The sequence below is a fragment of the Triturus cristatus genome, chromosome 2_1, assembly GCF_964204655.1.
Source record: "Triturus cristatus chromosome 2_1, aTriCri1.1, whole genome shotgun sequence".
NCBI classification, from domain to species: domain Eukaryota; kingdom Metazoa; phylum Chordata; class Amphibia; order Caudata; family Salamandridae; genus Triturus; species Triturus cristatus.
This window is the reverse complement of record NC_140581.1, coordinates 116071334-116095676: the sequence shown is the minus strand read 5'-3', so window position 1 is coordinate 116095676 and position 24343 is coordinate 116071334. Positions and strand designations below refer to the sequence as shown.

Below are 24343 nucleotides of genomic sequence, written 5' to 3'. Positions count from 1 at the left end.
CACGGGTGGCGTGTGCAGAGCAAATAGTCACACGCGTGCTCCCATAGGTTTCAATGGGTGCGTAAAAAGTACAAAGTTACTGCAAAGAGGATCTTCCGGATGGACTAGGAACTCAAGATTTGGAACACAGGCACTAGAGATGTAATACTACACTTGGGCACAGGTGTGCCAGCTTTACCTCACCCACAGGAAGCGGGTGCATAGGCCTCGAAGTGCGTCGGGTTTCTTCTATCTGTTCCGTGGAGCCTGAAGACAAAGATGCTGCAGGCGGTCGGTCCGGGAGAGATGCAGTGGATCCAAGAGTGGATCGGAGATGTTGAAGACCTGTAAGCAGAGGGGACAGTGTTCACAGTCACTAGCCAGTGACCGGCGTGGCACCAGGTGGGTACCAGGCAATGTCGGGTGCAAACAGGAAGAAAGGTGTAGCTTGTCTCTGCAGCCACGTGGTCCCTGGAGGTCGACGACGCCCAGGAGTCGGTTCACGAGCTGTCCCACGCAGGCTCTCGCTGTCGGCGGTGTCGGCGACTTGATCGAAGCAAACAAGCCTTGGCAAAAGCAATTGTTGTAGGAGATGAAATAAGCTGATGGTTCTGACCAGCAAGGTCAGAAGGACTGCTCCTTTGGAGGGGAGCAAGGGCCAGTCTGGAGCAACCAGACCAGCGGTGTATTTCTTGAAGTTCGTCGCCAAGATGGCTACTAGCCAGCGGGCCAGCAACCGGTTAGGCGCGTCGAGTGGCAAAATACAGAAGGGCCCCATGCAGATCGTGGAGATGCTGGAGGGCTCACCTTTGGTGCAGATGCTGCTCGGGTGTTGGGCTTCTCAGATCCCAAAGCACAACTTGGAGGGAGCCTCGGTTGTTGCACTTGTCAGCTTGTCGTAGTCGTTCCAAGATGGCTGGCTCCACGTGTCTCGGTGCCTCCACGGGTCTCCTCTTTTCAGGGACTGTGGATCGGGCGGTGAGAGGTCTGGAGGTCCAGGTCTTGTCAGTCTCTGGGCTCGGGCTCCGGCGGGAGGCGGCGGCAAAGTAGACGTTGATTCGCTGGATGGTGCTTGCGTTAGCAAGGTGGTCACTCCCTGACCACAGGGGAGATTGGCTTCAGTCCTCTGTGCAGCAGAGCGTCGAAGTTCCCGTCTTCTTCTTAGTGTTAAGTTGATTCCAGGATGTCTGAAGTCTTAGGACACAGCTCCTACCTTTAAGCGGATTCTAGGGGCCGGACTACCTGCTAGGTCCCTCCCTATGGGTGGGACCAGGAAGGGGGGTGGTTACACCCCCAATCCTTTGTCCAGCTCGCCCCAGGCCCGGGACTGGTGTGCCCCAGGACCGGTTTGAACTGGCATATGCACCGAGGCTCCTTGTGAGCCACAGGCATGTCTGGTTTCTTTCAAGCCCTACCTGACCAATACACAAAATCCTGTCTGGGGTGGTGCACGCACCTCCCCTGGCAGGAAACCCTTTGTCCACACCTCCCAAGCTGGAAGGACTCCCAGCAGCAGGAGGGCAGACTTGTGTCTGTGGTGGCAGCATCCATTTTGTGGAGCTGAGGCTATGTCTGATTTTACCCGGGTTTCAGGTACTGTACATGTCGTGTCCCTCTAGAAGGGTGGAATGCTAACCCCGTCGCCAGAATTGGCGAGGGGTTAGTATTCCAATTCGTATGACACCTTACTCGACATGTTTTGATAAAGCCAAACCAAAGATAGCATTTAACCGCGAGGTTCATAATGCACTTAAGAGTATATGGTATGACGATATCTGGAAACAGTAGAAGGAAGTTGTTCCGACCACTGCAGACAGGCTCAGCTCATGCCAGAGCACCATCTCACATGGAACCAAGCACTCTGCCTTCAGGATTGTTAAGGCCTGCCATAGGAGTGACTTATAGGTTACCAGGTGTCCCATTTAAGGTTAGGTATAGGTATACTACACCTAAGTAAGAGGTGATTACACCAACTTACCCCAGCTGAGTGATCAGCCAGTTGTGTCAAATTGTTAGGCCAAGCCTGGGGTGGCATAATACATGCTGCAGCCCCTGGCAGGCCTTGGGTACACCAATGCCCTGGGTACCTCAAAGTGTTGCTGGCTGGCAACAAGCTTGCGTTCACACGAGCGTGCACCCGCGAACCGCCAGCCTTCAGCGCCATCTGTCTTTCCTCTTGCTTGCTCCCTGCTTCCGCCCCTCAACCGCCTTCGTGCTTACAAGCGTTCAGGATTCTCCCAGTGGGTGCATCTCCGTCAGGCAATATCACGCCCACCTTAAATGTATCTTCCATCGCTGCCTCAACGTGCTTTCTCTTTCCACAAACTCGATGTTTGTGTTCCTTTATTTTGAGATGCTTTTAGTATTACTGTTTTGTGACTTAAGGAACATTAAGGAAATGTTACCGTGAAACTGGTCAACGTTCACAGTGTTTATTTCTGATCGCAGCGGCTGCTTCATGTTCGTTGCACCATTCAGGAAGTCCTTTCGTTGGCGCTTTCATGAGGACATGATGAGGAAGCTGGAAACTTTTGGCATATTCTCTTTAAAAGAACAGCATGTTGGCGACTGCTTAGTCGATTAGACCTAAGTTGCGCTTTAGATCTCAAAGCGCTATGGTGGGTGCAGCAGTTATAACTCATGAAATATGGGGTGCAACTCACAAGGAGGGGCCAGGTTTAAGTGCACATTGGTTGCAATCGAACTCTTAAGATGATGGGCTGTGTGTATCCATTATCAGCACTCAGTCTTCGCTAAGTGATCTTGTTTTGTTTTTGTTGTTGTGTCAATGCTTTGCTGCGCCCGTTTGACTTACAACGTGCTTCTCTTTCTCCAAACTCGATGTTTGTGTTCCTTTATTTTGAGATACTTTTAGTATTACTGTCACACACACAACCACAACCACACACAACAACCACACACACAACTACACACACAACCACGCACACACCACCACACACACAACCACACACACAACCACACATGCAACCACACACACACACAACCACACACACACAACCACACACAAACAACCACAACCACACACACACACAACCACAACCACACCCAACCACACAATCACGCACACACACACAACCACACACACAACCACACACACACACAACCACACACACACAACCACAAAAACACACACAACCACACACACACAAAACCACATACATACACCCAACCAACCACACACACACAACCATACACACAACCACAACTACACACACAACCACAAGCACACACAACTGCAACCACACACACAACCACACACACAACCCCACACATGCAACCACACAACCACACACATACAACCACACATACAACCACACAAACACAACCACACACATACAACCACACACACACACAACCACACACACACAACCACACACACACACAACCACACACACAACTACACACACAACCACACACACAACCAACCACAACCAACCACACAACCACACACACATCCACACCCACAACCACACACAACCACACACACAAAGGGAGGAGACAACTGCAGCAGGACCTTTGGCTCGATCAGGACAGCAGAACCACCGGAAAAGAAACCCCTCGGTACGACCTGGGCAGCAAGAAGTTGTCACTGGAGACATTGTGATCCTATGAACAATAGTGTCATCAATGATCTAATCCAAACTGTAAACTGTGACAAACAACATCCCTATATATTGCAGTACCACAAAAAACAGCAACAAGCATTGACATAGCCAATAGGTCTCGCCTTTGGGACCTTATAAGTGTTTTGCCATGCAACAGTTGTTGTTTCACCAAGGATATTGTGCTGCATAACTAAATACTTATAAGATCCTAAAATCGAGACCTATTGGCTATGCCAATGCTTGTTTTTATTTACCCCAGGCCTTTTGGTGAATTGAGCTTTATGAATAATGTAGTGTAAGGCCGCTTGTACTCCTGACTACCAAGACACAAGCATCACACTCAGTCATGGAGCCTGTTTAGTCTCCTTCAAACAAACTCCTCCATTTTCTCCTAACAGACAGAATTAACAGGATACATTCATACTTCTGCTCAGAAGTTGTGCCCTTTTCATGGCACATCTGTGTTACCGCAAGATGGACATCTCCAGTCGGCAAAGTCAACGAAACCAGGCAGCCAAACTCTGCCTAAACCTGCCAAAATGTGATGCATCAGGCCACCCCGAGAGGCTGCTACTGTCTCCCCATGCAAACCAACATCAAATGCAAGGTCCTATGCATGTCCACAAGGCCCAGCCTACCTGAATAAACTGCCCCACACACTGCAGGCCAGTCTGAAACCTCTGATCATCGTCTACCCACCTGATTCATTAACGATCAATAATCATGGGTGCGCTGGGCCCCAGCATGTGTAATACTGACTCACCTCCTCAAGATTCAAACCCAACCACTTTTCCAACGAGCTTTCAAAGGAAACTCCTCACAGACCAGGGGTTGCGAACGAAGAACATTGCATATAGAAGCCGTCCATCTGCTTGGATTCCAGCCTGCTTTGTAGCTTGTCTCTTGAAATAACGGTATACCACCAGCCCTTCCAGCACTCTAACTGGAAGGCAACAAGGAGTGAAATGCAAAACTCACAGTAAATAAAATCGACTAGACAAAGGTGGAAGGCGGAAGGCATGCCTGTTATGCAAGGCCCTTGGGATGAACCTGCCCTCATATCCCTTTAGGAAAAAAACATGCACATTTGTTATCTTCGGCCGACTCCACTCCACTCTGCCTCCTCCCACTTCCATAATAGGAATCTGGTCCCGTGCTAGCATTTTCTAACTTCCACCTGACCCCGGACTAAATATCATCTGTCATTCTGCTATCATTCTACAGCTCCCTCCTTGACTCTGCCCATACTAACATTGGAACACCTCATCTTCTCCGATCTGTCCATATTGATTTATGATTACGTACGGACTGATGATTTTTTCATCTTCTTCAAACTTTATGTCACCCATACTTCAATCTCTTCACCGAAGACCCCTTCTGATTTTCACCCATGGGCTAGATCATCAGTCGATGAACTAACTTGTAACTATCGCCCACACTACCCACGCTGAATGACGATCCACCTCTGGCCATAGCCTAATCCAGTGAACCACTACCCTCCGCCGTTAATCATATCGTTCCCATAAAACTCACCAATTTCAAACGACCCCAGCTATTGGTCACCTGGCGTGCCTCAGAAATTATGCCCATGAAAACTTCACTGAAATGAACATGTGGGCATACTGGTCACAAGAAATCCATCTTCACTGCACACAGTCTTTATTTCCAGTAGCACCTTTGTTGTTTGACCAGCACGTCGAGAGCTATCTTTGGCATTGCACCCTGGTTAAGCGAGCCCATATGTGCTAAACATACCATCCCCTCTTCTTGAACTCTTTGTGATGAACACCCCTCCTTCTTCCATTCCAAAATGTAAGCTATTTGTAGTTCCCTGCTTTCTACAGAGGCTACTCCTTCGAGCCCCTCTCAATTATTCCTCCTGGTCTCCCACCCATATCCTCCAGTTTCACTCCTTTTCCTCAAGAAGAGTTTGCCAAATCACTGGCTTTGATCAAGTCTGGCTCTGATAGATTCTACCTTGTCAGCTCAATACATTTTCATCCACTGGGGCAACTATTTATGCCCACAAGCTCAACAAGTCACTTCTCATTGTTTGAGCACCTCGCTGTTTGTAAAAGGGCCCACTATTAAGAAGCTATCCACAGATCTCAGCAGATTGTTATATGATATCACCAGCTTGATTCCTCCCCATTAAAGCTAAAATTACCAAAACATGTTCAAACATTCATCTGTTCTGCTTCTTTGACGACAGGGGGCTCCTGAACCATCTCTATGTGGATTCCCCCTTTAATGTGGTATTGTCACTGTCCTCATTGCTACTTTGAATGACATCAACAGCACCTTCGATGACAGCGATGTCACAGCCCTGATCCTTTTAGACATCTCAGTGGCTTTTGTTGCAAATACACTTTATTAGATTGATGCCAGCATCACAGGGAGATGGACCGTTAAAGTAAGAGGAGAGGCACCTTTGAAAATCAAGGTGGTATCTTCACCCCAATTCTTCTAGAAGTCTCTTCTCCTCAACACAACTGTATGACATATAAAAAGAACATAAGCAAAACTGAAAGACCAACACTGAACACCCCCCCACCCAAAAAAAACCTAACCCTCCTCTGCTTCCCCGCTCACCCACTGCATTGGAATCCCTCCTCACCCACAGAATCTGACTTCCCTATTCCAATCCGTATTCCATTAGTGCATTCTTAACTGCTTGTATACATCCAACATCAACCCATCTCTTTTTGGCTTAATCAAGGGCAACTCTCGCTCAGTTGACTTCAAGAATGTCACCTAGATTGATTCCGCTAGGAAGAGGTTGTTTCTCTATTTTCCCTTTGTATCTTCTGCAAAACATGTAGCCATACAGACGAAGGTGGTGCCTGTTATGTTACATGTTCAGAAAGCATCTCTACTGCCATCATTTTGCAACTCCTCCAGCACCAGGCATGTCACATGCACCCAGAGACATATTTGCTGCTACCTAAATCTGTCTGCCTCTACAAGCCCAAATGTATGCTTGAATTTCTGCAAAGATCCTCTAAGGATCTCCAAAGATCTTATAAGTACCTTGCTCAAGCATCGTTGGAATGCCGAACACGCATTAGCCAGGTGAAAATCTGAATTGTCATGTAAAGGCATACGTTGGGTGAATGGGGCAATAGTGCCAGAAAAACTCAAGGGAACAGTATGATTTACAAGCTTAAAATCACTCAATCAATCAATCAATCAGATCTATGCGTGATCCCTGCAAATTGTGGTCAAGTGCCTTTATCAGTGTCTTTCGGAACAACCCCAAAGAGCACCAATGGCTCCTAAGGTGCAGCTCAGCATTGCTACCTGCAACAGATCTATCTAGAGCTTCAGTGAACTCTCTGGAGAAGAATTCATAAAGTTCTATGCCTAAAAACCTAGAGTAAATTATCTCCATGACAAAATACATGTAAGTGAATAATTTGTTTGCGAGGCAGAAGTCACTCGATTTACTCTCTTCACTTCTGAGAGCAAAGGTGAAGGCGGTGAAGCTGGCGGCATGTGTATGAGCCTAATGTAGGCACGGGGAGCGGCGTGAAGGACTCAGGGAGACCTCCAAGGCAACACAAACAGGTTGTCTTCCAGCCCAAGAATGATTCCAGAGCTCTAATTCTGGAAGTCATAAATTCAACACAAATCTATTCATGGGGCTTTCATGTCTTTGATCAAATTTTGAGAGAAATCTCGACTTTATCTAAATGCAAAAATATCACAAAGTGTAAATTATGATGCAGTTGATACTTGCTGCAGTCAGTTTTTTCCTTCCACAGACAGCTTTATGATGAGCATGAGTGATGTTGAAAATATGTGGAAGTACTGTTAGCACAAGAGAATTGCCAGCTTACCACAAGATGAATGTAAGTGTCAGGGACCTGGAATACTAGGCTATAGAGAGGGAGAACATATGGGGAGGAGCAAATCTTGATGTGAGCTGTGACAGAGGTCCCAAAGTCCCAAAGAAGGTAAACCAGAGGCAGACTGACTGCAGCTTGGATTACATTGGCTCACACTTGGTGCTTTGCACAGGCACAAGGATCCCATTGGAGAAAGAACCCGCACAATTGATCAAGCACCACTTAAGATGTAAGAAACTTAAGAGCCTAAACTTGACCAGGTAAAAGAAAAAGTATGAAAGGAAATGTCAAATGCTAAAGAAAAATCAGTACAAAGATAATGGTCATGGTAATAATAATAATAAAGTATAAAATTAAAAAAATCTGAAAACATTAAATAGGGCTAAAAATAGTCAAAAGAAATTCAATTGGAACTAAAGTTTAGTTTTGGATCAGTTCAGTGGGGGATTTGGGGGAGACAACTCTGTCCCACCCAGATCTATTTTATTTTGCTTTCCCGCCAGCATGAAAGCATGCAGTAGTTGCTGGTGCCTGAGGCGGAAGCCATAGATAGGTTGGGTGAATTAACACTCCATTCCTTGCAGGCTGTGCTTTACTCCCCAAGGCCCGTCTCAGGGGTGACAAAAATAATTCTGTCCCCCAGAGGCAGCGACTTGGGTGGGCGCGGATGGCAATAGTGTAGTATTGAGACAATCCATGGGATGCATTGCAATATTCACAATATTGTGTTTGTTTCAAGACAGCATGTTGGAGCCAGATGATAGTATTATCCCATCGTATGTGCTGTCACACGGCAGAAATATCGACATACACATATATCATGACAATAATACTGGTTCCGAAATATTGCCAAGGTGGAGTTAATAATAGTAAATCAACACTTTTCTTGATAATATTTCAGAATGTATAGTCTGGTCATGGTATAACTGGAAGTTGATCTTTTAAGCTCAATATTGTCACCGCACAGAGCTAATACTATGCACCACAGAGAGCTAATGCCATGCATCACAGAAGGGGTGATGTCATGCACCACAGAGGGCTAATGCCATGCACCACAGAGGGCTGCTGCCATGCACCACAGAGGGCTAATGCCATGCACCACAGAAGGGGTGATGCCATGCACCACAGAGGGCTGATGCCATGCACCACAGAGGCCTGATGCCATGCACCACAGAGGGCTAATGCCATGCACCACAGAGAGCTAATGCCATGCACCACAGAGAGCTAATGCCATGCACCACAGAGAGCTAATGCCATGCACCACAGAGGGCGTGATGCTATGCACCACAGAAGGGGTGATGCCATGCACCACAGAGGGCTAATGCCATGCACCACAGAGGGCTAATGCCATGCACAGCAGAGGGCTAATGCCATGCACCGCAGAGGGCTAATGCCATGCAGCACAGAGGGCTAATGCCATGCAGCACAGAGGGCTGATGCCATGCTCCACACATGGCTGGTGCCCTGCACCACAGAGGGCTGATGCCATATACCACACAGGGCTAATACCATGCACCACAGAGAGCTAATGCCATGCACCACAGAGGGCTAATGCCATGCACCACAGAGGGCTAATGCCATGCACCACAGAGGGCTAATGCCATGCACCACAGAGGGCTAACGCCATGCACCACAGAGGGCTGATGCCATGCACCATAGGGGGCTGATGCCATGCACCACAGAAGGGGTGATGCCATGCACCACAGAGGGCAAATGGCATGCACCACAGAGGGATGATGCCATGCACCACAGAGGGCTAATGCCATGCACCACAGAGAGCTAATCCCATGCACCACAGAGGGCTAATGTCATGCACCACAGAAGGGGTGATGCCATGCACCACAGAGGGCTAATGCCATGCACCACAGAGGGCTAATGCCATGCACCATAGAGGGCTACTGCCATACACAGCAGAGGGCTAATGCCATGCACCACAGAGGGCTAATTCCATGCAGCGCAGAGGGCTGATGCCATGCACCACAGAGGGCTAATGCCATGCTCCACACACGGCTGGTGCCATGCACCACAGAGGGCTGATGCCATGCACCACACAGGGCTGATACTATGCACCACAGAGAGATAATGCCATGCACCACAGAGGGCTAATGTCATGCACAGCAGAGGGCTAATGCTATGCACCGTAGAGGGCTAATGCCATGCATTGCAGAGGGCTAATGCCATGCACCGCAGAGGGATAATGCCATGCACAGCAGAGGGCTAATGCCATGCACCACAGAGGGCTAATGCCATGCACCGCAGAGGGCTAATGCCATGCACAGCAGAGGGCTAATGCCATGCACCGTAGAGGGCTAATGCCATGCATTGCAGAGGGCTAATGCAATGCACCGCAGAGGGATAATGCCATGCACAGCAGAGGGCTAATGCCATGCACCACAGAGGGCTAATGCCATGCACCGCAGAGGGCTAATGCCATGCACAGCAGAGGGCTAATGCCATGAGCAGCAGTGGGCTGGTGACATGCACTGCAGAGGGCTAATTCCATGCACCGGAGAGGGCTAATGCCATGCACAGCAGAGGGCTAATGCCATGCACCGCAGAGGGCTAATGCCATGCAGCGCAGAGGGCTAATGCCATGCACAGCAGAGGGCTAATGCCATGCACCGCAGAGGGCTAATGCCATGCACCCAGAGGGCTAATGCCATGCAGCGCAGAGGGCTAATGCCATGCACCGCAGAGGGCTAATGCCATGCACCGCAGAGAGCTAATGCCATGCACCACATGGGCTAATGCCATGCAGCACAGAGGGCTAATGCTATGCAGTGCAGAGGGCAAATGCCATGCACCGCAGAGGGCTAATGCCATGCACCGCAGAGGGCTAATGCCATGCACAGCAGAGGGCTAATGCCATGCTCCGCAGAGGGCTAATGCCATGCACCACAGAGGGCTAATGCCATGCACCGCATGGTCTAATGCCATGCAGCACAGAGGGCTAATGCTATGCAGTGCAGAGGGCTAATGCCATGCAGCGCAGAGGGCTAATGCCATGCACCGCAGAGGGCTAATGCCATGCACCGCAGAGGGCTAATGCCATGCAGCGCAGAGGGCTAATGCCATGCACCGCAGAAGTCTAACGCCATTCACCACATAGGGCTCATGTCTTGCCATGCAGAGGGCTGATGCCATGCGCCTCAAAGGGCTAATGCCATGCACCGCAGAGAAGCAATGCTGTGCCCGTTGACATTCACCTCCTCCGTGACCTCTGTACAATTACAGCTCCTCCGCCCCACTTTAGCCGCTTGAGTGGTGGTGGATGCTATTGGGCAGTTCTCTGTAACGTAAACAATTTAAATTGATGATCATGGCTCCTTTGACTTTGATCAGAAGCTCATAAATGCCACCACCTGCAGTGGGCAAAAAGGAGGCAGGAATGGAGAGGGAGGATGGATGGATGGAGAGAATGAGGGATGGGTAGATGATGGATGCAGAGATGAATGGATTGAAACTAGGATGGGTGGAAGGATAGATGCATTGATCGATGTATTGAGAAAAAGATGGATGCATGGATGGAGCGATAGAAAGAAGGAAGGAAATATGATAGAAGGAACAACGTATGGATGAATGGATACATGGATGAATGAGTGAAAGGATGGGTGTAAGAATGAAAGAGTGAAAGGGAGAGAGGGTGTATAAGTGAAGGGATGGATGAGTGAAAGGATAGATGTAAGAATAGAAGAGTGAAAGAGAGCGGGTGTATGAGTGAAAGAGAGGATGGATGGATGGATGGATGAATGGATGGATGGATGGATGGATGGATGGATGGATGGATGGATGGATGGATGGATGGATGGATGGCAGAGTGGATGGATGGATGAATGGGTGAAAGGATGGATGTAAGAATGGAAGAGTTAAAGGGAGAGAGTGTGTATGAGTGAAAGGGGGTGGATGAATGGATGGATGGATGGATGTATAAGTGGATGGATGGCAGAGTGGATGAAGGAGTAGATTGATGGATGGTAGATTGGTTGGATTGATGAATGTCAGAGTGTATGGGTAGCAGTGTATGGATAGATGGATGGGTGGATGGATGGATGTATGGATGGATAGATGGGTGGATGGATGGATGGATGGATGGATGGATGGATGGATGGATGGATGGATGGATGGATGGATGGATGGATGGATGGATGGATGGATGGATGGATGGATGGATGGGTGGATGGATGGATGGATGGGTGGATGGGTGGATGGAGTGGAGAAACACATGAATGGAGTGATGGAAAGAAGGAAGGAAGGAAAGACGATAGAGGGAAGGACGTAAGGATGGATAGATGGATTGGGGAATGAAGGATGCATCGACTGGTTGTCCAAAAAATGGGTGGATAATTAAAGGAGGAAAAGAAGGAAGAATGCATGGGTGGAGAGAAGGAATTTAGACGGCTACAAAAGAAGGAAAAGAGAAGGGTGTGTGAATGTTAAAAAACAGCGAACTACAGAAGCAAAAAATACAGAAAGCAGATAAAGAGGGAAGGAAAATAGGAAGAAAGAATAATAAAGAGAAGGAAGAAGGGAATGTTCCGACTTCAGAATTACCACAGGGGGAGAAGCCAAACATGACCGCTGACCTCTCTTGACTCACAGTTCAAAGTGTTGGCTACTCCCCAGCTCCTGACTCCGTGCCTGTCGCCCTGTTCTGCATCTGCACAGCTCTTGGCCCGCCCAGGCTGCCCGGTGATTGGTCACTATGCCCGTCTCTCTCCCGCCCTGTGCTGTGTTCCCCGCCCCTCCGCTGCAGCCCTGCCCGACCTCTGCTGTACTCCGCGCTTCTCGCCTCTTGTCACAAGGGCTGACGCGGTTAGTGCCCGGCGCACATAAACGGCCAGTCTGTGTACTTGTGAGAGAGCATGTGTGCGCGCGCGTTTGTGTGCGACAGAGAGAGAGAGAGAATGAGAAAGTGTGTCTGCTGCACGCCCGTGTTTGTGTGTGTGTGAAAGACAGTGTGTAGTGTGTGACAGAGAGAAACTGCGTGTGTGTGTGTGTGAGACAGAAAGAGAAAGAGAGAGAGAGAGAGAGAGAGAGAGAGCGCGCGACTTGCACTGTTGCTGCATCCCATGACGTATTGTTTACAACAAAACCTTGCAGTGTTGTCACTGCTGTGTGGAAGGGAGGTTTGCCCTCTGCAGTCAGCCTGTGCCCTATGCTTCAGGATATCAAGCGGACATCCTTGCGATGCAAGCAATGAACAAAAATAAAACATCTCAGGTTGTCTGTTACCATTTGAAGCACAGGTAATATTCGCTTTTTTTAAGTGAGTTAATTTTCCCTATAAAGCTATTAATTACAAAACAAAACACTAGCCATGGAGGGAGTTTCGGCAGCGCTTATAGCGCAGGGGGCCAGGAGCCTGCACAAAAACCCACTCTAGAGGCCGGAATGCTCCAATACAAAACATTTACCTTAGCTGAATAATGATGCCACCCGGTGTTCAGCGCCTAGAAAGAATGGTGTGGTGTGCGCTATATAAGTTGTCATTATTATTATCAACCCTAATGTCCAATCCGAGAGCACAGGAGAAGCTGGTAAGAAAGCCTGTAGGGCGTATGTGCCTGCTGCATGTTTTAGACTAACATTAGGGTCACGGATTAAGAAAGTTAACCATTTATCCTCGACAAGGTTAGAGTAACCACTTATCTGTGATTTAACTTTAGAGTCACGGGTTAAGAAAGTTAACCATTCATCCTCGACAGGGCTAGAGTAACCACTTATCTGTGATGTGAGATTTAGCTCAGCTGAGAAACTGCTGTGCGGACACTAGTTATTATTAAAACGAAAACAGACTGGATGGAGTGGTGGGGAAGCAGCCCCCACTAATCCTGCCAGTCTCAATAAATATCATCAGCTTGTTTGATATAGCGCTTGCTGCAACAGTCGTGCAGCTTCACTGCGCTGTAAATTCCAGGATTTACTCTCACACAACTCCGTTCCGTTCATCAGTTTCAGAAAGATGAACGTTTGAACCGACGTGAAAGAGATTCGAATTTGAGCACATACTGACGTCCACGCAGCACGTGCATTATCACGCTGAGATACGCTTCTTCCAGCACTACTGAGTAACTTACGTGTCATCTCTGTCAATAAACAGATACTAGCTTGGGCGGGGGGGGGGGGAGGTGCTGTACCCCGATCTGCTGCACATATATTGCGATCATGTTCGGCTCCACAGTGTTAGAGCAATTACGATCTGCGTCGGTGGCATTGCCTACTAAGATGGAATGTGTTCTTTTAGGGGCGCCACTTGCCCTTGGACCTCAGAAGGAGTAGCCAGGGACAGTAACTGCTACGGCTCTCTGTAGCTTGGCACTGTTCTTGCTACCCAATGTCTGCAGGGTTATGAAAGCAGACATAGAGAGTCCCTACAGCTTTAAATCTGCTTTCTGTAGTCTGATGAGGAGTGTCGGGTGGGTCAAGGGACCAACGCCATGTGAGGCCAGGATGCCCCTTACCATCCTGGCTACCCTGGCTTCATTGGGGCAGAGATGCACGCGCTCCAGCTGCGATGGTGAGGGGAGAATCGGGCTCAGCCTTAACTCGCATCCATGTGTCGGTGAATTAATTACCTCTCGTGATTTGACATATGACCAGCATCGCCTGGGTCCAGGGCTGTTCGTGTGAAGGGAGCCGCCGTCCGCTGGGTCCTCCCCCGCCACTGCCGTGGACATGGAAAGTGACACTAAAGAGCTCGGAATCACCTGTCTGAGGCCGAGAGGCCCCTTGGGTGGGATCCATGGACACCTCACCGAGGCCTCCTGGATGGACCAGTCAGAGCAGCAGTGTGGTGCTGGAAACCAGGGTTCGAGCCTCGAGGTCGCGTCCACCACATCCTGTAATTCTGGGCAAATCACTTAATCTCCCCGTGCCTGAATGTGTAATGTAAATACGGTGCTATGTAAAGCGCTCCAATACCTTCGGGTCGAGTTCCCGCTATATAAATATGCAACAAACAAAAAAAAAGACCGCTCGCCGATGACTTTTCAGATTCAGAAAGATCAGTAATTGGTGAGTACATGCGCAAGCCACAAGACAGCGCTGCCAAAGGAGTTGAAGTCATGTTCGCATCACTTTATTTCTGCTTCCCCTCTTTGGATGGTGGAAGAAGCGTTTCTGAACATTTAGCACTGTGTGTTGTATTTTCACCACCATCTGTAAATGTAAATGTATAGGTATTTATAAAGCGCTGATCACCTCTACAGGTATCTCCGCGCTGTACTCATACCGCTGTAGGAACCCTTCCTGGCTATCCGTGTGAAGTGTCCACTCCTGGGCACCCCCATGGTGAAGCCAGGCATCCCAGCGCTGTTGGGGCCGTTGTGGAGATTAAGCAAGCTATTGCCCAGAGTTGCAGCTGGGACCCATGATTAGAATAGGCACTGAGGCGAGAATATCCGGTCCGAGGAATTTATAGCCAGAAACCCTGCCGGCGGGAATCAAAACCTGGTCCCGGACCAGCGCTCTGCATCGAGGTCTGCCACTCTAACCATTGAGCCACACTTCTCCACATCTGCCAGGACCAGGACTTTTCAGGAGTTTATTAAGCACTGTAGACTACGTCACTTCCTTTTTAACCCCGCCGCCAGAAGAACCTGACTTTCAAATCGTTGATTTTCACACTCTTCTCTGACAGCTCTCATGGGGTGATCTTGATCAATCTCCTATAACCTCATCTGTGACCCAACAAACCTTTCTGTGAAATGTCCAACATTACGTTAACTGATGAGCCCACTGTGAATCTGATGACCTGGGGTCCAGCTTGGGGGTCTAGTGCCTCCTTGAGATTCCTTAACTAAGCTCTTCCTCAAGGACAGCCGGTCACCGCGGGGTTACACCTGCGCGGTCCCTCCGCAAACGAGAGGCGCCACAAACTTATCAGAGCCTTGGACTTACCTCTCTCTCTAAATAGCTGGATGTGTTTCACACCTAGCTCGAACAACCTTCTAATCCTAAGCCTTGTAGAGCGCGTGGCCTCTGCTGGCAGCCCAGGGGCTTGTCCGCACCGGTTTGGGATCACTCTCTGGCCACGAGTCGTTGTGCCGCTCTGTGTAACATTGGGTCCTCTGTGCATAGGGTTTACTGAAGACTCCTGTTAATTCTACTGGACACCCATAGTATGGTGCCATGGGCACCGATGCTGGCGGGGAGGCCGTAGGCAGGTGTCTGCATCTGGATGAGTGACCCTAGGGTAGGACATTGCTGCTTATCTCGGTCCACACAGGTGAATGGGTAGAGTCCGAGCTGCCTGTGTTTTGCAGGCATCCCTTTGCTAGCTGTTTGATGTGTTGAACCTAAGACTGCTGGTCTCATTAACGAGTTGTGTTGTCTCTGTGGCGGGTGGGTTTGTGAGGAGTGAGAAGTCAGCTGTATGCTATGGTGCGGCAGGGTGCAGAGCAGGGTGCTTCAGGTCCAATGTTAAAAAGGGATATTTGTCAGTGGGAAATGTTATAAGTTTTTATAGAGCACATTTCCACAAATGACTTGGCCCCATGGCGCTTTGCTTCACAGATGTGATTTTGGGTGAGTCCGGGTAGGCCGATTTGTACGCCTCCCTGTGGAGAGACCCTACCAGTGTAGTACAGAGTGGTGCTGTCTGGGATACTGGGTTTTCTCTGTGGTTGGACTAGTGGGTTATTGATACCAGCTGCCCAGATGTGCATGTGTAAGGTGTCTCAGTGTCGTCTCTGGAGAGTCAATCACAGGGATGGAGTCAGTCCCGTAACCATGATAGTTTGCCTGCTTAGAATCTCGGGAGACCTCGTGCATAGCACGGTAGGACATTACTTCCTAGGTCTTCAAGAAAGGCTTGTATGAGTGGGTGTGGGGGATGCACGCGGCTCACTCTACTGCTGAGGATGTTCATGTCAGGCTGCTGATGTGTGTCATCCTAGAGCAAGGGCTCTAATTTGTAGCCTGGGTCAGTCGAATGACGTGCACTGATAATCTTGACCAGCGTCCCTTGATTCCTAAAATGCCCAGAATATATGTCTAGTACAGCGTTTACTAATTAAAGGTGTATAGGAAGAAGGTCTTTGAGGGAGAAATAGGCAAAGGGAATGTACAACTCAACGTTCCCCTCGCCCGAGCAAGTGTGGATGGTATAGTGGTAAATTAAGGGTGTTTACTAGGGCATGGACATATTCTGTGACCCAATCTAAAGTTAGTGAGCTATCTATGCGGTGGTCTGAGGGGAGGGCTGGGTATTACAGCCTTCCACATATCCTGTATCAGCAATGACAGCAACATTATGTATAGGCTCACCTATGGGATAAATGGATGGATGCAGACAGGCAGCTGGATAGACAGAACAGCCAGGTAGGTTGATAGACAGCCGCACAAAGAGACATGCAGCTGTTCAGGGATAGGTTAACGGAGCGAGCCATGGCTCTGCAGTCACCTACAAGTGAAGATAGCTCTGCTGTGTTCACTGAGCGTGAGATCCATCAGCTGAGCAAGGGATGGCTCAGCCAAGGGTGAGGGATACATCTGTGGTCTGTGCCAAGCGATGAGTAGGTTCACTGGCTATGGCAATCGAAAGGTAGTCCTACTGTCTGCAACGGGTGATAGATAGCGTTGATGTTTGCACCGAGGAAGAACTGAGTCAACTGAGCAAGGGTTGGCTCCACTCAGTGGTACTTGAGTATATGGCCTCGTGAGCCAGTGTCTGGAAGGGTAGTAGTTCATTCCCTGTCCTGGTGCAGGTGTCTCCTGGGAACTCTGCCTTGGAACCCTTTGGAGACAGGCGGCCCTTGCTGCACCCTTTCACTACTCAGTATATACCTGTAGAGCTGAGAGTTGAAGAGTAAGTTGAGGGGAGGGATAGTGAGGGAAGTGCCAGTCGCTCGTGTCGCTAATACGTTTGGGCATCTTATAGAACAGAGACACCAGCGTGCAAGGCCTGTGTCGATCTGGTACTCTCTAGTACCGGGGCAGCAAGGGCTACAATGACAGAAACCCCTCTCTCTGCACCCCGTCAATTTTGGCTGTTATTCCTCCCCATTCCCACCCAAGAAATGTACTCACTCCCAACCATAAAGTGAGTACCTCTGTAAGGGTTGGAAACGGCATTCTTTCTGAATTCTGACACATGTATGGGTTTGCAGTTGTTGATCTCTGTAGCTGGACTGAGACAGGCACACCCATAAACCCTCTCCTAATTCTGAATGCATCATTACAGAGAGTCCTCCACACTGGCAGATGTCCACACGTGCACTCTGTGTGTGCGGATGTCCATCAAGCCTGATGCTGGAGGTCAGGGTTGGATTTCCAGGCACAAAGTTCTTATTTAGCTGCACCCACATTGGGCTTCTCTGCAGAATCTGCCCCTCACCCTCTCCCTTCTCTTCCAGTCCCATTCTGCTCCTGGCTGCCTCTCCTCCTCCAACACCCCCGAATACAGGCCACTGACCAGTCTCATGTTCTCTAACATGCACCAGCCCTTTTTGCTACCACACATGTGTGATTCAGACATAAATGTGGCCTTGCAAGGACATGGAGTGGTTGGTTGTGGAACCAAAAGACCTGTGATCTCATCTGTGCTTTGACACGTTGCCATGTGTGTGTTTCCATGCAAACGTGTGTTATCTCTCGTCTACGCTTTCTATAGTTACCACAATTTGTAGCGCTTAGAACCATCGGGTGTAAATGCTATATGTGCTGTTATGTTATAATCATTTGTATAGTTCATGGCTGAGCTTTACATGACTTCACGGCAGACGCCCGCACAGGTCTGGGATTTCTCTCCGGCTGGGGTCGTGGAGAGCGGAGGCATTGTGTCTGGTCCGTGTAAGGAGGGGCCTGGTGCATGCAGTGCTTAGCGACAATCCCTGTTTCTTTAATGAGACCACCCTCCCTCCCATTGAAGTAGCTCACACTGTGCTCGCATGTGCAGGTCTGTGTCTGGGTGAGCCAGACGTAAGGCTTAGCAGAGACCTCGCCCCCAGAGGTGAACACATAGCAACAACGGTCGAGCGAGTGGTGTTGCATTGATGCCAGTGCCTGCCGTTTGACTTTGGTGCGGTGTATGTGACGGTGACGGTGGTGGTCATATAAGCACGTGTGTTGGCCCAATGAGGGATGCTTGTCTGATGAGTAAGATGTGCTTTAGGGGTAACATTACTTTGACAGCCACATAACGTATTTGTAAACAGCACGCTCCTTCGTTGGGACACCTTGGCGCTGTATACCAGATGCTTGTTAGTTCAGTGGTACAACCGCACTGCTATGGCGTGCACGGGGCATAGGTGAGCTATCTAATGTAAACATGCATTTACATTTGCAAGCAGTAAAGTCTTTCAATAACCTTCCACGAAAATTCTGAAGAAAAAAATTGCTACGTTTGTGCATCTGTGTTTTGTGTAGTGCACGTGCTTCTGTGTGCAGCTACCCCTGATACATCAAGTGCATGCGCTTTGTGTGCAGCCACCCCGATACATCAAGTGCACGCGCTTTGTGTGCAGCCACCCCGATACATCAAGTGCACGCGCTTTGTGTGCAACCACCCCTGATACATCAAGTGCACGCGCTTTGTGTGCGTGAATTGCTCGAACACCTTTTTCTTTATTGTGTAATGATTTGACGATGCAACTTTCCGATTGGTGGGTAGCGGTTATTTGACTAATGGGAAATGCTATATGCTATATGCCGATTTCAACCATGTACGATTGTAAAGTGTACTGATGTTAACGTACAGCTCCTTTGTGATTTAGGCTTGATTTTTATCTCTACGAGCCGCCTTGTATGGTACTTTATACGGTGTTGTACTTTCTTCTGTATATGTTCATAATCAAAAATCTCTAATAAAGAGATCAAACAAAAAAAATCAAGTGTACGCGCTTTGTTGTTCTTTGTGGCTACTTTTCTGCTTAAAATAAATTAGCTTAAAAAAATTTGATGTGTTGTTGATCTTAGGAAACCGTCATCGGTTGGGTGGAGAACAGAGGGCAGTTCAAACATGATTACTGCACTTTTGAGCTCAGCTGAGGACTCGCTTGGAGGCTCAGCTGAGGACTCGCTTGGAGGCTCAGCTGAGGACTGACGTGGGGGCTCAACTGAGGACTGACGTGGGGGCTCAGCTGAGGACTGAGGTGGGGCTCAGCTGAGGAATGACGTGGGGGTTCAGCTGTGGACTGACTTGGGGGCTCAGCTGAGGACTGACTTGGGGGCTCAGCTGAGGAGTGGCGTGGGGGCTCACCTGAGGAATGACTTGGGATCTCAGCTGAGGACTGGCTTGGGGGTTCAGCTGAGGACTGACGTGGGGGTCAGCTGTGGACTGACTTGGGGGCTCAGCTGAGGAGTGACGTGGAGGTTAAGCTGTGGACTGACTTGGGGGCTCAGCTGAGGACTGATGTGGGATCTCAGGTGAGGAATGACTTGGGATCTCAGCTGAGGACTGGCTTGGGGGCTCAGCTGAGGACTGACGTGGGGGCTCAGCTGAGGACTGACGTGGGGACTCAGCTGAGGACTGACGTGGGGGCTCAGCTGAGGACTGACGTGGGGCTCAACTGAGGACTGACGTGGGGGCTCAGCTGAGGACTGACTTTGGGGCTCAGCTGAGGACTGACATGGGGGCTCAGCTGTGGACTGACTTGGGGGCTCAGCTGAGGACTGATGTGGGGGTTCAGCTGAGGACTGACTTGGGGGCTCAGCTGAGGACTGACGTGGGGGCTCAGCTGTGGACTGACTTGGGGGCTCAGCTGAGGACTGATGTGGGATCTCAGGTGAGGAATGACTTGGGATCTCAGCTGAGGACTGACGTGGGGGTTCAGCTGAGGACTGACTTGGGGACTCAGCTGAGGACTGACGTGTGGGGGTTTAGCTGAGGACTGACGTGGGGGATCAGCTGAGGACAGAGGTGGGGCTCAGCTGAGGACTGACTTGGAAGCTCAGCTGAGGACTGACGTGGGGCTCAGCTGAGGAATAACTTGGGAGCTCAGCTGAGGACTGGCTTGGGTGCTCAGCTAAGGACTGAGGTGCGGCTCAGCTGAGGACTGACTTGGGAGCTCAGCTGAGGAATAACTTGGGAGCTCAGCCGAGGACTCGCTTGGGGGCTCAGCTGAGGACTGACTTGGGGGCTCTGCTGAGGACTGACGTGGGGGCTCAGCTGAGGACTGACATGGGGGCTCAGCTGAGGACTGACGGGGGCTCAGCTGAGGACTGAGGTGGGGCTCAGCTGTGGACTGGTGTGGGGGCTCAGCTGAGGACTGACTTGGGGGCTCAGCTGAGGACTGACGTGGGGGCTCAGCTGAGGACTGACGTGGGGGCTCAGCTGAGGACTGAGTTGGGGCTCAGCTGTGGACTGGCGTGGGGGTTCAGCTGAGGACTGACTTGGGGACTCAGCTGAGGACTGACGTGGGGGTTCAGCTGAGGACTGACATGGGGGCTCAGCTGAGAACTGAGGTGGGGCTCAGCTGAGGACTGACTTGGGAGCTCAGCTGAGGACTGACGTGGGGCTCAGCTGAGGAATAACTTGGGAGCTCAGCCGAGGACTCGCTTGGGGGCTCAGCTGAGGACTGACGTGGGGGCTCAGCTGAGGAATGGCTTGGGATCTCAACTGAGGACTGACGTGGAGGTTAAGCTGTGGACTGACTTGGGGGCTCAGCTGAGGACTGAGGTGGGGCTCAGCTGAGGAATGACTTGGGATCTCGGCTGTGGACTGGCTTGGGGGCTCAGCTAAGGCATGACGTGGGGGCTCAGCTGAGGAATAACTTGGGAGCTCAGCTGAGGACTGACGGGGGGGCTCAGCTGAGGACTGACTTGGGGGCTCAGCTGAGGACTGACGTGGGGGCTCAGCTGAGGAATGGCTTGGGATCTCAGCTGAGGACTGACGTGGAGGTTAAGCTGTGGACTGACTTGGGGGCTCAGCTGAGGACTGAGGTGGGGCTCAGCTGAGGAATGACGTGGGGGCTCAGCTGAGGACTGAGGTGGGGCTCAGCTGAGGAATGACTTGGGATCTCAGCTGTGGACTGGCTTGGGGGCTCAGCTAAGGCCTGACGTGGGGGCTCAGCTGAGGACTAGCTTGGGGGCTCAGCTGAGGACTGAGGTGGGGGCTCAGCTGAGGGGGGGGGGTTGTTCCTTACCCTGCAGCGGGGACATCAAACAGGGAGCAGGCTTGTCTTTCGATAACTCCGAGTACCTTTGTGGAGACAGGTTATGCATTCAGGAGATGTGAGCCAGTGGCAGAATTCGGGCCCTGGCTTCCCAGCTCGAATAAACATTGTGATCCTGCACAGTTCATTTCCGCTCCTTGTGACCTGAGTTGTCTCATCCAACAAATGTTAGAACGCCAAGAGGTGACGGGGTTCACAGCATGCGCTATAAGAGCAGATGCGTTCAATCAGACTGGTTTTAAAATCCCGGCTATTGCCAAATGAACAGTGTGCTCCTGGCAACTCTAGAAAAAGTGGGGGGAGTACAGAACAGTGACTTCAGCATTAAGGACTAAATAGAGGAAACGGGAGGTGTGCACAAACTGCATCTCCTGGTGCATAGGCGCTGGAAGTAGGGGAGCTCGGGGAGCTGCAGCACCCCCAAAATAAGCATGCTGAAGTTCAGAATGGATGAGCAATAAAGATGCCTTTAGAATTATGTTTTTATCTTGTCACAATTGCTGTGCCATCAAAGACAGAGGTCAAATGTCCGGCTGTGTTTTCTGACCAATGGCTGCTTATTCTTATAACATGGGGATTGGTCTTTGTTTTTCTTTCTCTAACTGCAAAGTGAGAGCAGTTTGTAAAGTGAACTCTCTGTGGTGCACAAGGAGCGTGAAAGCAAAGGATATAGGATGTAAGTTTTCCTAACACATAATACAATTAAAATAGCTATAAATGAATGGTACAAATATTGCAAAATATATCAGCAGTTATGAAAGCAATAATAAAGCACATGTTTGTTATTTCTCCAGTGTAACAGAAACATAGATTTTAATGCAATCAAAACTAATCAAGATACTTTACATGGTGATTTGCAATTAATAAATAGACCTTGAAACCCAATTAGTGAATCTGAGAGTTTAAGCATGGGCCCAAGTTTGCAAAGCTGGGCCCCTTTGACCTTGTAAAGACACACTGTACAGGTGTGTGCAAGGGATGGGGGGAGTGTAAATAGTTACCTTTTTAAAGACACAGCGAAGAGTGAACAGCGGTGCATTGTGGGCGCCTCCCTGGTGGTGTCTGCAGACCAGCTCACTCCGCCTGGGAGTCTTCAGCGCTTCCTCAGCACCAGGTTGGTTCTTCCTTAAACTAGTATCCGGCCACTGACGCCAGCGCACGTGATCCGAGTGAGGCCGGAGCTGTCCTGCTCAGGGCCGCGCCACAATGGTGCTGGAGACGTTCCCAGGCTCCCTGGGCCAGGGGACCCACCCCTTGCATGGGGCACTGCGCCCCTCCTACATCACCGCCTCCCCAGATAAGTTGTCAGCTTGGAAGCCTGAAACCAGAGTTCCACTGGTAGCCCACATTCGAGAGCATTGTGTGATCCTGGACAATTATTCGCTGCGCCTCCCTCGATCTCAGACCCGGCATCGGTCCCAAACTGGGGTGTTACTAGGCGCGCACTTCATGAAAGCCTAGAAGGGGTGGGAGGTCGGAGAGGTGTCACGGACGGTGCCGTGCACCCTGCACTCCCGTCCCCGGGAGAGCTGCAGGGGCCGTGGGCACAGAGATGACAACATCCCCCAGCTGTGTCTGCCCTCCCTCTCCGGGAGAGCCCTGCCCGCCCCGGGCAGCTGTGTGACCTCACGCAAGCTCACTGCACCAGCACCATGTGCACAGGTTCACAGGAGCGCCTGTTGCTCGTTGCAGACAAATCCAAAGAGCTGCTGCGCCAAAATGCCCCCGAGATTTATTTGTGACATCTCTGGGCTGACAGTCGAAAAGCAACGCCACGGGCTGCCTGAAAACCCAACCACTCAAAGTTGTTGAGATGTTTCGGATTGTAGCATATCTTTTGTTTCGTAGTTTCTATGTTGTTTAAATCCCGGGCACCCAACGCTGTGTTTCTCCCAGTTGCTTCTGTATACTGTGGGATGTCTGTGAGCAGCTACCCCCGGAGAATGATCCCGCGATGGTGCACGTTTGTGGCTCCTTACAAGATGCGTGTTGCGCAAAATGCGCCTCTGCGCGCAGTTAGGCGATGTTCCGTTCGGTGCACTCTCGCGCGTGGATGTTCAGAGCCCCGGGCTCGGCCGCTGAGACTGTTCGGCTGGAAGTTCATTGGAGACACAGGTTGCAACCCGCTCCCTCCCCGGCTCTATCTCCGGGTCTTTGGGCAGTTGCGACACAAAACAAGACTGGGTGCAAACTTTAGCCGCCCCTCCTCGCAGGGCAAGCTGCAGCCAGGAAGGGCAGAGCCTGGGTGGAAGAGCTCTGCTTCTTCCTCGTCTCCTGGTCCAGTTGGCACCTCCGAAAGATGGATGAAAAAGAAACCCCTAAACAGAACACGATGTTTTCACTGTTCCTTCTCTGCCCAGTGCCAAGGCTTGTCTGCTGCAGATGAGCGCGCTGCGCCCTACAGCTTGCACCCGCAGGAAGCTCCAGTTACTCCAGCAGGTGTCGCAGCACCTCCATAATTCAGCGCCCGCGGTGAGATAGCTGTCCACCTGCTGCCCAGCCGTGGTCATCTGAGCTGCGCCCTCCCTGCTGCTGTCAAGGCGCTCACTCGCACTGCCAGAATGCAGAAGCATGCTCTGGCCTTAGAGGGTGGGCGGGCGCACGCCAAGCCCCGCCCCTGCCTCGCCCGGATTGGCTCTCCTTGTGTGGTCATCCTACAGGCACGGGCAGTGTTGTATTGACAGGCCATGCTGCCAAGGCAGTGACCACAGATCGAGCTGTCCACAGCCAGCGTTTCCCACAGCTTCGCTGCCACCTGCTGTCCAGGAACCAGGGT

General features: G+C 50.4%; 1 long non-coding RNA gene across 1 annotated transcript in view; it reads right to left on the bottom strand.

Moving 5' to 3' along the window:
- The window catches only part of LOC146863851 (uncharacterized), a 72567-nt gene extending 48445 nt beyond the window's left edge, over positions 1 to 24122 (bottom strand). Inside the window, exon 1 of the long non-coding RNA XR_014969533.1 lies at positions 22569 to 24122. This is a non-coding gene — a long non-coding RNA (uncharacterized LOC146863851). The remainder of the gene's footprint in view (positions 1 to 22568) is intronic.
- Between the last annotated feature and the right edge of the window lie 221 nt (positions 24123 to 24343).